At 37.0% G+C, this 13,232-nt stretch overlaps 1 protein-coding gene, 1 long non-coding RNA gene and 1 pseudogene across 2 annotated transcripts in view; all 3 read right to left on the bottom strand.

Annotated features, from left to right (window-relative positions):
- The window catches only part of LOC135208864 (uncharacterized), a 70,946-nt gene extending 65,040 nt beyond the window's left edge, over positions 1–5,906 (bottom strand). Inside the window, exon 1 of the long non-coding RNA XR_010313230.1 lies at positions 5,693–5,906. This is a non-coding gene — a long non-coding RNA (uncharacterized LOC135208864). The remainder of the gene's footprint in view (positions 1–5,692) is intronic.
- LOC135208159 (uncharacterized) lies at positions 80–1,304 on the bottom strand (annotated as a pseudogene).
- Positions 5,907–10,642: 4,736 nt separating the features above from the next.
- The window catches only part of LOC135208266 (LIM/homeobox protein Awh-like), a 122,050-nt gene continuing 119,460 nt past the window's right edge, over positions 10,643–13,232 (bottom strand). The window contains exon 7 of the mRNA XM_064240376.1: positions 10,643–11,723. The gene's annotated coding sequence lies outside the window, so the exon portion shown is untranslated. The remainder of the gene's footprint in view (positions 11,724–13,232) is intronic.

Raw genomic sequence — 13,232 nt, 5'->3', positions numbered from 1 at the left:
CAAAATATCATAGAGAACTAGTTAAAATGAAGAATTTAAAACTAAAAATTTGGTTTTTATTTTCATTTTAGGCTAAAATCTACAATATATAAAAAATATCAAAATATAAAAAAAAAAGGTCAGGATCTTCTTTTCTCAGCATCCGCCAACACCAGTAGTCAAGGTGAGAATGAAAAGTTCTTTGATTGCAGCCTCTCATTTTTTTCTGTATATGAACCTTTGCATCGAGCCAAGATCTTTCAATGGCTTGTGTATGTGCTAGGATCCACGTCATTCTGCTGATGGTTTACGGTAAAATGACGGAAATTGAGTTGGTTTGAATAAGAGTACGCCTGCCCTTCGTCAGAATGAATTATTGAATCTTCGGCGACTTCTCTCTGAATGATTTGTTGAAGTGTCTCACGGTCTCGTCTTTGAACGTAAAAATATCGGCAGTCCGAACCTTTCTTGAAACCAAACACCCACGGACCGTCTATACGTCTTCCATGGTTGTTTTGTTTTGTTTGTTTGTTTGTATGGTGCTTTTACGTTGCATGGAACCAGTGGTTGGTTATTCAGCAACGGGACCAACGGCTTTACGTGACTTCCGAACCACGCTGAGAGTGAACTTCTATCACCAGAAATACACATCTCTCACTCCTCAATGGAATGGCCGAGAATCGAACCCGCGACCACCGAGGTGGGACCCCGGCACCATACCAACCACGCCACTGAGGCGTGTTATTGTTCACTTCAGCGTCACTTTCAGTTGAATTGGGAGCTTGGTCAGCTTGCAACATTCGACCTCTATTGTATTTTCACCTTCCTGCAAAGCGTGCTTCATCGATTTGTACGGGTTCTTCTTCAGTACCTATCATTTTACCGCGATTCTGGACAGAAACAATCGCTGTATACACACTTCGCGGCACATGTTAAACCAATCACATATTGCTTCAGTACCTCTACCAGTTAAACCTTGAACCTGATGGTAAGAGAGGTCTTCTATAAAATAAAACATTCTAAAATCTGGCAAAGAGAAAGCTTGCAATTTACTTTGTTATTCAAATCTGTGAAGTAAAAAAATGCATTGCCTTTGCGAACGGATCGAAAGGTTTGACATCTACGGTTTCTGCAACGAAGAACGGGCATAAACTCGCCATTTCGCCGACTTTTCCAAGTGTCCTTCATCTCTCCACTACATCGATGACATGGTGAAACGCTTTGTTCTTCATCTAAAAGACCATGTCTTGTTAAAAATGCCAGTGTCTTGGATTCGTCACTGATTCCATTGTAGAATTCCTTCGCGAGCATCTTCAGGGCTTTGCCACCGACTGAAATATTTAAACTGAAATATAGAAGCCTACTAAATATAAAAATGGTAAAGGACTGGTTTATTTTTTAACAAACTATACAGCAATCTATCTAGTTAACTAATTAGGAAATTAGGTAGCAAGCTAGATTGTAACAAACGACACAACTTGCATTACTTTGGACATTAGGTAGCAATCTAGCTTGTTACTTAGGAAATTAGGTAGTTAAATTGTTATAACAAACGACACAACAAGCCTTTCTTGGAAATTGTAGATCGCATACCTGTGTAGATATCATACCAAAGTAGATTCGTGACATGTAGATAACCAGCCACAATAGCACCGTTAACAACAGTAGTAGTGCACAGCAGTTGTGATAGAAGTGCCTCTCAACTAACACCGTACTGTTGATCATTCCCTTTGTTTGTTTGTTTGTATGGTGTTTTTACGTTGCATGGAACCAGTGCTTATTCAGCAACGGGACCAACGGCTTTACGTGACTTCCGAACCACGTCGAGAGTGAACTTCTATCACCAGAAATACACATCTCTCACTCCTCCATCGAATGGCCGAGAATCGAACCCGCGACCACCGAGGTGGGACGCAAACACCATACCAATCACGCCACCGAGGCGCTTCATTCCGTTTGTGGTTGAGGAAAACAGTCCTCCTCTCCTGATCGACTTCCGTTTCACTGCTCTGTTCCTGCATATCGGTCATTTGCTCGAGAGCCGACGATTCAAGTCTTTCCTTACTCTATTAGGAATCACCTTAAATAACGTATACCACAACCAAAATAAAAAGGTTCAGTGCTATTATGGAAATGAATCTTTAGGCTCTTTGCTAACAAAATTAAGAGTTGATAAATATCCTCCAGTCTTCTCTCCTCTGTCTCGGTGGTTATATATAAAGCGTTTAACCACCATTTACTACTGTGGACTTCATTAGTCTAAGCCAATCTTCCTCACGGTGATTTACCAGACCGTATACCAACTCATTTCCAGAAAGAATTTGCTTTTGATTTCATTCCTTTTTTCCAGTATCCACTTCTTCGTCTTGGATATCCAAACATGCTCAATTCTCTCTCTCTCTCTCTCTCTCTCTCTCTCTCTCTCTAAGAGGCTCCAATTCCCTCGCATACATTCTCCGTGCCCTTCATCCCTACATGATGATAATCGATCCTTTAAGTAAAATTATATAAAACGACGGCTGCGGGGCAATTCTAATTAATAAGATGACGGCGGGGGGAGGAGGGGGGGGGGGGGGGGAGGGGGGGGGGGGGGGGGGGGGGCCTGGGGGGGGGGTGGGCGCTTCAAGGCTGCCTTCCCCAATGAGCGGCCAAACATCCCTCAAATATACGTAGCGGAGAGAAACGCAAACAGCATTTGACAGCAAGGCCTAAAAATCTTAATGAATCCGGGCTTTTGCTCAATCAAACCTCTTTTCCTTAATGTTTGCACCCTAAGAAATGTAATAAAAGAATTTAACTTAAATTTTGAAGTTATCCATACATCTATTTTAGGCTTACGTTAAAACTCGTTTTCTTCGGTGCCACGTTTCTAAACAGAAAACGACAAATTATGGGTAGCTGGTTTATTTTATAGGAATCGTTTTCTTCAGGTCCGTTTTTACTTCTTTCAATGATCAAAATTGCATCCCGTCGCGTAAAATTAAGAAACAATATTTAAAAGTTAGTTTGCAATTGCCTAACCTTTGGTTTTCACTATGTTTCGTTAAGTTTTCATACTTTTTAAATGTTCATCCGGCTCAACTACTATTTCCAACTCCGTAAGAATGCAGCCGTTCTTAGCATTCACAAAAACTCTTCAATTTCCTCAGTAAATGTTATTCTAAAACATACTAAGGGGCCAGAATCTTACATATAAAATTCCCTGTATATTTTATATAATTGGGACGAATATCGTGTAAAACCGTGTCGCAACTGCGCCGTTACCTTATTAAAACCAACCCCCTACACCTTGCAATAATTGGGACCAGAGCGGCAGAGAATGGTGTTGGACTGAATGTACCTTTGTCTGAATACCTCAGTCCCAATGTATTACCTGCCTATACTGAATGTACCACACTGTGGATAGAATGCACCACTTCAGGAAAAAAAATAATAAACCTCTGAATATTTTTGGGCGATGGAATAACTCGAAAATATGAAATTACTAGGGCTGGGAAAAAAGTAAATACGTGCCGTCTAGTTGTGCATGTCCTAGGTCAGGTTAGGATGGAGGTTCATTCCCCTGTCAGGAGAGGTCCAGCATTCTATGCTGAGTTGGGTTAGTGAAAGTTAAGTAGTATACGTTCCCACATTTTACTCTATGATTTACAGCATATAAGTCAGGTTAGGTGAGAAAGCAGGTCCTTGGTTGGCAAAGCCTCCTCATCACGTAAGAACCTGTCATGTTGAGGTTAAATTTTTAAAGGACAAGTTAGTATGTATTCCCACAAGTCCTCTTGTTTCCTCTTTGACTTTGGTAATGCGTTTTGTTGTTTTTTCTGACTAATTTTCTTTAAGTTAATGTATTTTAGACCATTCCTGTTCATTCAACTAACTCGTTTTTGGTCCCTTGAAAAAAGTTCACTGGGAAGGTGTGAAGTGCATCGAGAAGTTTGCGAAAAATCCCTACATGCATGTGCAAATTATGAATGACCAGTGATCACATTTCACATAAACTGTAAATTAACTGTGATCACAATTTGTAAATTAACAGTGATCACATAATTTGTAAATTAACAATCTTAAACATTTCTTCTTCCGGATGAGTTTCTAGGAATGACAATATGTAAAATATGTTTGTGTAATACATCTTGAAAAATTCATTTTCTTATTTATTGAACAATGTCATAACAACTTCAAAAACTGTATTCAAAATCCTCAGTTAAAACATATGGCACACTCAGCCCAGAGATGACCAAGGGGTACGTGGTACATTCAAGTAATGGCGCATTTTGTAAATCATCAATATATAATGAGCCTTAGAAAATTCATCTAGCCTAACTTCATTTTTCTGATGAATATATTCTTGAATGTTTCAATGTTTTAATTATAAAATGTCAGCCTTTTTAGGAGGTTGGCAAAAAGGGATCTTAACTATGAACTCTACAGTCAAACAATAATGGAAAACCACTGTGGGAGCCCACAGTCTTTGGGTCACGCTAAATTTGGTGGGAGAGCATAAAAAAGGATAATCAATAACCCATGTAACCAAATGATAATATTTCTTTAGTATTTACGGTAACCTACGTCAATCTAGGATGGGTGTTCCACTTGTCCCTGCCAAATATGATAAAGTACCCTAGGCTAAGTTAGGTTAGGAAAGGTATGTTTAGATTGCATCATATGATTCACTAAACGATTAATGCCCCTTCAGTCAGCTTAGGATAGGATTCATGGGGGGAAATCAGGAGGATTCCCATTTGTTTCCTACTAGGCCCACCCCATAACTGTTCGACGTATGGGCATAATCAAAAGATACAAAAGTGTGATCTGCACATCGAATGGTGATGGAAACTGTAAAACATGTGGTAAATGACCAGAAACACAAATGGTTCATGTTATTGACAACAAATTAAGATCAAAAGTAAAACTACCATACTTTAATTCATACACCAAATCGAATTTGATATCATAAATGGTTAAACAATGGCAATTTAGCATCATTCTATAGTGAATATTGAGTAGATGAGAATAAAAATTCATGTTTTTACTATTAAACATGTGAAGGTTTGCATTGTTTGAAAGTATTATGTGCCAAGTTCTTGGATAGTGTGCAATTTTAGACTATTGGGGTATCTTTTCTGTTATTTAATAATTACCAGGCTTATCAGCCAATAAAAAAATTCACTAATACCTATGCTAAAGTAACCAGATATTGTTTGACAGCGGAGTACGTACCAATATCCTAAGTTTGGTTAGTTTACCGATGGTTAGCTTAGGGAAATTTAGGTTGTTAAGGTAAGCGATGCCTCCTGTAATTGTCTATGCTACAATTTTATGCTTTGTAAATTTTTTTTGTTACTCTGCATGTATATGAACTGTTAATTTTCGACTGTGTTGTAATTTATGTATTTCCTATATCTAGCTAAAGAATTGCGCAATCTTCTTTTTTTCTTCTTCTTCTTTTTTTGTGCTGTGGGAGATGAGGGCGGCCGGTGTTTGACACCCGTAAATCTAGACTTCCTACTGAGATACCCCATCGGCTACTTACTGCTTATAATGGGAAGGGAAAACGAGTAGTTAGCACAAAACAATACTGGTTATGAATGTATAAAATACAAAATAAATATTCGGATAAATATGCAGTTCATGTATCGGGTCAAGTTTAAAAGTATCTCAGATCCTCCTGAAAATCAATGAAAAAAATAGGTACACCTGGGCTAAGCTAGCCTACCTTCTTCTGTTCTTGGGACGGCTCAACTTGCCAGATTTCGACAGAGTTTAGCCGCTAAACTTTAGCGTACCTTACACCAGGCTGTAGTGGTCTGGCTCTCCGGATTATTCGATGTTCCATTATAAATCTCATTGAACCACACCGAATTGCAAGTTAAATCAGTCAAGAACGTCAACACATCGCAACACAAAATACACAACCAATGACAAACTACGTCACAGGTAATACGATTCCTCTTCTTTGTTTCCTGTAGGATTCGGAGACCAGGCCGATACCAGTCTGTTCTTTTAAGCCTGACTCTTGGTGTTTATGCTACAGTTATTTGTGATTCCTATATCCATACGGTCGTAACTTTTGAAAGACGAATCTCATGTATTTAGATTCGTCACTCTATTTTCCATTTAGGAGTAAATGCCCGATGTGTAATATGAAACTGATTCTCGATTAGCCTATCTCTCTACTGTAGCGTTGAATTCTAAAAGATGCTTTAATACTAATTTTCATTTTGAACCATGTAACAATAAATTATTCAAAGCCAGATTTGCATCGAAAATTATAATTATACTGTGACAACGCTCGAAAGTAAATATGCCCTCTTCTAGGCACCTCAAAATCAATCTGTATGTTAGTAATATTGCACATTTAAAACCCGGCCATTTTCATTTCCATGTTCATCTGCTGCTTCGTCTTCTAAACGGTTTATGTTCTTAGTCTTTAACATCGTCCCTCCTTTGGTACGTCAAAAGGGACAATTTTGCTTTCATTGGTTAAATTATTCAAAGAACAACCAGTGCAAGTGTTTGATTCCGCGTTCCTGTCTTAGGTTATAAATGCTCTTGAAATAATGCTTCTTTGTAGCTACTGTCTTCTAATTTAAATTGCATCGTGAAGAAGACAGAACTATTGATGATTGCTCAGGTAAAAAGGCCAATGGGACAAGTAACCTAATATCCTAAGTCACAACGAAACCTGACCATCCACTTTCCATCCTATAGTCTCGTTCCGAGCTTCAACGCACGACCATCCACGTTCTTCTAAAAGGTCAGCTTCAATGAGCAGCTGACATCTCACCTTAAACATAAAAACAGGTCAGGAAAACGAAGCCAATTAAAACAAATGATTTTTTTTATTACAATAAACATGTTGTTGTTTTACAATATATTGAAACCGAGATGAAATAAATAAAGGGGTTTTTCTAAGTGTTAATTCATTGCGAAGTGAAAGCTTGACGTGGCCCGCTCTTCCTTCCTTACTAACTAATGGCTGTCACCTGAGGCAGCAATATGAGCCTCGGACTTCCATTCCAGTTTTTTCTTCTTCTTACGGGAGATTTCATTACTGTAAAATACTGCTCTTGCGTTCCTTCTTCAAGTTTAAAACATGCAAGTGTGTGTGTGTACAAAATACACAATCACAAATATACATGAAAGCATACTTGTGTGTGTAACATATTATAATAATATATATATATTATATTATATTTATATATATATATATATATATATATAATATATAGATATACTGTCATGTGTGAATTGGTAAGGAGACGATTTCACATGAGCAAGAATCATGCAAAGTAAATAACTTCATTCAATCGTGAGAAAGTCTTTTCTTTTTATCAGTCAAAAAGCAAAACAATGTAAACTCCCAAAGGAAAAATATGCGCAAAAGAGCCACGTCAGCCATGGAAGGGAATATATATATATAATATAATATTATATTATATATATATATATGTATATATATATATATATGATATATATATATATATAGATATATATATACTTATATATATATATATATATATATATATAAAGAGGAGGGAGGAATTTGATACACACATATAATACACATTTTCATAAATGAATCGTATATAACAGAGTTTGCATGCTCGGTTGACACCTACGTAATATATGTACATTCAAACGGTATAAAACTCTAACAGGGTGATACAAGGTACAGAGTATTCTGTAGATATATATTTATATTCTTTTCCAAATGATGGTCATTAATTCTATACAGAGTTCATATCCATAATTAATCTGTGACAGAATGTTGGAATGAAATACAGAGAGAGAGAAAGGATTAAGATAATACGGAATCCGTTGGATAGACAATTAAGACAGCGAATGAATTAAGAGTAAACAAGTGGGAAGAAAACACATTTTGATGAATCATTTTTCTTAGCTCTTAATAGCTGATGCTAAACTGTTATCTAAAACCCTTTTTAATAGCTTTAGAACCTTTTCAATAGCTTTACAACCTTTGCTTGTGTAAATAAACTTTATCACTCACACAATTGGTCTGTGAATTAATCCAGTTACTAATAGGTCCTCGTTGAAACTGGATGGTATCTAGCGGAGATATTTATATTAGAAAGTTACACGCCTTCCTGGACTAACAGTAGTCCTCAATGTCAAGTATCCGCTAGGTACCATGCAGTTTCAATGAAGTCCTGTTAGTAATTATATTATGTAATAATATATATATATATATCATTATATATATATATATGATATATATATAATATATTACATATATATAATATTATATTATATATATATATATATATATAATATATATTATATATATATACCCCTATATATATATACACCCCAAAATTAGGTCTTGCGTTCTCCGATGTTCTTGCAAACAATCTCACTGATTTTTTTTTTAGTTTAGTGTCACAGCGCCAATATACTATACATTACAAACGAAAGACCTTCTTAAGATGGTAGATCCAGTCTTGTAGTTTGTCTAAAATAAAGAATTTAAGACAGCTATTAAATAGCCTTCAGTCACGTGACCCCAGTGTTCATAAATACAACGCAAATAAAAAAATCGACCAATGACGCTTAAAGTACGCTGAATATAAGTCAAGAAATTGAGAAGAATAAAGAAACAGTGAATAAACGTGAAAGAATAACAGGAAGACGTTTAAAACTTACCGAAGCAATACCATTTAAGTTTGTTTCTCTTTGGCTTAGCTGAACTAGATACAAAGGATTCACAAATTCCTTTTTTTTAATTCTTACATAAAGGAATCGAATCCTTCCGCTTAAAACAAATAAATAGTTAGATGCTATGGATTAGAGATCCTATCATTTATAGCACAACCTATTATCTCCCAACCCTTAGTAATCTGGAAACTTAAGTGGCTAAATATATAATGTAACAGTTAGATATGATAAAATGTTACCGAAGGCTTTCATATTTTTTTTTTTAATTATTTCATTTCGTATATTACAAGAATGAAAATGACATATCCAATGTGACAGCGTTGAAGAGGTCCTACAGTTGCCTGGCTGATTGGGAATGAGGTCATGTCTGCACTTAACAGTTCCATCTGTGGTATTTGGAATGCGTTTATGTCTACAGTTCCCCCTCTAACTTTAAAAGCATTATTGAGGTTCTGTGCCTATGGGAGAAGAATGCGCCAACCACTCTAAATCGTTACAGAGTTGGTTTCTGTACGTTGAAGAGATCGTAGAATTAGTTTTTAAACCGAAGAGTAACTGATGGAAAATCATGATCAGTTACTGCTGCAGTGTGGGGTCTGCGGTTACAGGTTGAAAGCTACATTCTTTGGAAGCTTCAATTTCAGGTCAGTGGCCCCTTTGGTGGGCTTGTTCCATGTGAATAGGTTTCATCTACTGAAATTATAATAATAATAATAATAATAATAACTCCTAACTGAGGCAATAGCTTCAGATTCAGTCTACTATACTTTGCTGAAGTAATGGATTCAGAGAGTCACTGCTATGGAATACGAAACTAAAAATAAAAACATAATGGTTGGCGCCAAGTGAGGATCACCACCGAGAACAGCCTGTAGTTAAGATCCCCTTGGAAATGGATACAGTGCAGCAGACTTCGCTCTCTTGAGCAGCAGACTTCGCTCACATTAGCAATGGCACTACTACCTCAGGCAACTGTGCCGACCTCTTCAGTTATGCCTGGCAAGCCTTCAGCACAACACTTAACACTGAAAGACATGAATTTGCTCTGACGTCACCTACACCTAAAGACGATGTCGAAAACGGTTTTAGAATATTTTCCAGCAAACAAAAAAAATGAGAAATCCTTTGTGTTTTCTCCACTCTCCTAAGACTGGTACCACTGAGAACTTGTTGAAGAAAACTTGATAGAGGAAATGGTGTCAACGCCTTCAACCAGATGGAAAGTTTGTTTGTAGGTTGGTACCCCTGATTATACACAGGTGAATAATCCTAGGCTCACTTTGAAGTAAGTGAAACAAATATGCGTAACTTTGAGGAAGAAACGATTGAAGATCAAATAGTATTTGTAGGAATCTAATATCAATGTTGGTAGAGCATAGAGAAAAAACGCAATACGGATTCAAAGACTAGTAGCAAAACAATACGAAAAAAATCAATGGTCGGTTGCACCGATAAAAAATAAAGAAAAGTTGGCACTATTTTCCCCAGATCGTTGAACCTTGCTCCTTCAAGCATTCATGAATGACTGGTGTGAAACTGACGTAGGCAGCAACGAGTACTCAAGGAATTACTGTCGAGGGTCCTGTAGAGTCTACAAGAGAGTAGGAGGTAACATCGGTAGATTGCTAAGAGTTTTCAAAATAAAGCAGTTTGTCTATACAATAAATCAGTTGATGACGATTATGACGATGATATTTATGAATGGTGAGACGGGGCTCTGTTTCATTTCTTGCTTCCAAGAGAGAGAGAGAGACCTTACAGACTTTACATCTTGTTCGGGTTGCCCCAGGTCCCTCAGAGAGAGAGAAAGAATCTAAAGTATTCTCGTAAAAAAAAGTCAACAGGAATGATGAGACGGGGCTCTCTTCCATTTCTTGCCCTAACGAGAGAGAGAGAGAGAGAGATCTAAACGTATTCTTGAGTGAGAAGACAGCAGAAATAAGAAATAACAAAAAGGAACAAATGTAGCGTGACATAAATTAAGAAAAAAAAAACCTAGAGAGAAACGCACGATTAGGTATGGAGTCAGTTCATGGGTGAATACTATTTACAAATTCGGAATGTGATTACGTGCATGTTCTCAAGAGGTCTGTGGAAATCGTCGCTCGAGATGACGACGAGAAGTGACACCTTCTTGGCGTACGTCAGTGAAATCAGGAGCCCCGGGAATGTACGAGAAAAATGGATGGATGAAGCGAACGTTGAATATGTCTTCTCCTGTGAATGAAACACCTTATTTCTTAATTGGGACTTTGTACAGATGCCGAAATCCTACAGTTTTCAGCAAGGGATCTGCGGTCGAAAAAAAAAACGTGTGGATAATCAGTCAATTGTACGAACATCAACTTTTACAGTCCAAGATTTTTTAAAACTTCTCTGCCCCATTTAAGCCAATGGCCAGATTTGAAAAAAAAAAACATTTTCTCCATCTAAACCAATGGCCAGATTTAAAAAAAAAAAACATTTTCTCCATCGAAACCAATGGCCAGGTTTAAAAAAAAATTTCTCGATCTAGACCATGCGACCTCACTTATGAAAAAAATGATAATCATAAAAATTCCCAAAATTTTGAAAAGCATTTTTGTTCCATCTGAACCAATAGCCATATGGGAATCTATATAATCACTGCCATATAGTCCTACGTAAGGACAGTTCCACCTAAACCAAAGGCTATATAGGAATCTATAATTCCTGCCATATGACCTCACGTTAAGGATATCCACAACTTCCTTGTCGTTGGCAATACATTAAAAAAAACAGACGAAATCCCATAACTCGGACAGGAATAGATCACAAAACCTTTTCTTTAAATAAACACTTTCATAAGTGAGGGCGTAACCCACGTCCAGATGCGGAGCCGGTGTACAGGTCATCCAGGTGTGATGACTATTACTACTACTACAACTACTACTACTACGAATCCTTTAAGGTGAGACATTGCCAGGAAGAAGAAGAGGAAGAAAGATGTCACCAGTGAGACGAGGATGAAGGTCACCCGTTGTCGTGATGTCACACTTCCCCTTGCATCATGGTCATCACGGGAGTCTCTGGGGAGGAGGAGTCATCGGGCTCTGCAACATGTAAACAAACAGCGATAAGGGGGAGTCATCTTGCTTTGCAACATTTAAACAAACAGAGATAAGGGGGAGCCATCTTGCTCTGCAACATGTAAACAAACAAAAATAAGGGGAGAGCCATCTTGCTCTGCAACATGTAAACAAATATAGAAGTAAGGGGATATGGGCTCTGCAACATGTAAACAAACACAAATAAGGGAGAGCCATCGGGCTCTGCAACATGTAAACAAATAGAAGTAAGGGGGATATGGGCTCCGCAACATGTAAACAAATAGAAGTAAGGGGGATATGGGCTCTGCAACATGTAAACAAACAGAGATAAGGTGGAGTCATCGGGCTCTGCAACATGTAAGAAAAAAAAGGGAAAAATCTGAGTTTGAATTTATTTTTAATTAGGACCCAACTTGCCTAGTACAACAAAAACCCGATAGCACAACGGTGTGTAACTTGAAAAGTTAATTATCAAATAAATGTTTGAAAGACATAATACTTTATGGAAAGAAAACATAGTCTTGATAAGAAGAAAACGAAAGCATCACTTATTTATTAATAGTTATGGTTTAACTCAAAGGAGGAGGAGAAAGGGGAAAAAAATGAAAATCTGGATCACCAATGAAGTAAAATAAACTTTTTTGAATTTTTTTAACAGGATTGCAGAGGAGGAGAAAAATTCTGAAAACCGAGATCACAGAGTAACAAAAAATTTTATATACCGAGATCACAATGAAGCAAAAAAAAAAAACTTCTTTAAGAAGTGAGATGAGGAAACTAGGGCAAAACTTTTGAAAACCGAGATCACAGAGGAAAAAAAATTATATACCTGGATCACAATGAAACAAAAAAAAAAAACTGTTTTTAAAAAATGAGATAAGGAAACATTGGCAAAACTTTTGAAAGCAGAGATCACAGAAGAGCGTAAGGAAAACTTTCCAAGCTGAGAATACAGATGAAATGCACTAAAAATAAACACACACACACACACACACGCAGATCTCGAGGTAGCATGAAAAAACAAAATGGGATACTAGAGAGTACAAAACATCAAAGACTTAAAAGAACTAATGTAAGCTGATATCCCATGAAAAACGGTACACAAAATGCAAAAAGTATAAAAAAAACTTAAATAGTAAAAAAAAAAAATTTATTTTGAGATCTCTTCGTGAATGCGCAATTTTTTCTTCAATATAACTGAATTGAAAATGATAAAGATCGCAAATTTTTATATTTTTCTTTCAATTTAGATAATCTTATATATATAATTTTCCATTTTAGACGATCTCTCAAAGGACACGTCAAAGCAAACGTGATGCACAAATTCATTTTTTTTATGGTGTTTTTTTGACGATGCATGGAACCAGTAATGTTATTCAGCAACGGGACCAACGGCTTTACGTGACTTCCGAACCGCGCCGAGATTGAACTTCTATCACCAGAAATACACATCTCTCACCCACTCAGTGGAATGCCCGAGAATCGAACTCGCGACCACCGAGGTGGTAGTCC

Source organism: Macrobrachium nipponense, chromosome 35 (genome assembly GCF_015104395.2).
Source record: "Macrobrachium nipponense isolate FS-2020 chromosome 35, ASM1510439v2, whole genome shotgun sequence".
NCBI classification, from domain to species: Eukaryota; Metazoa; Arthropoda; class Malacostraca; order Decapoda; family Palaemonidae; genus Macrobrachium; species Macrobrachium nipponense.
Note: the sequence above shows the minus strand (reverse complement) of the source record. Positions and strands in the feature narration are given on the sequence as shown.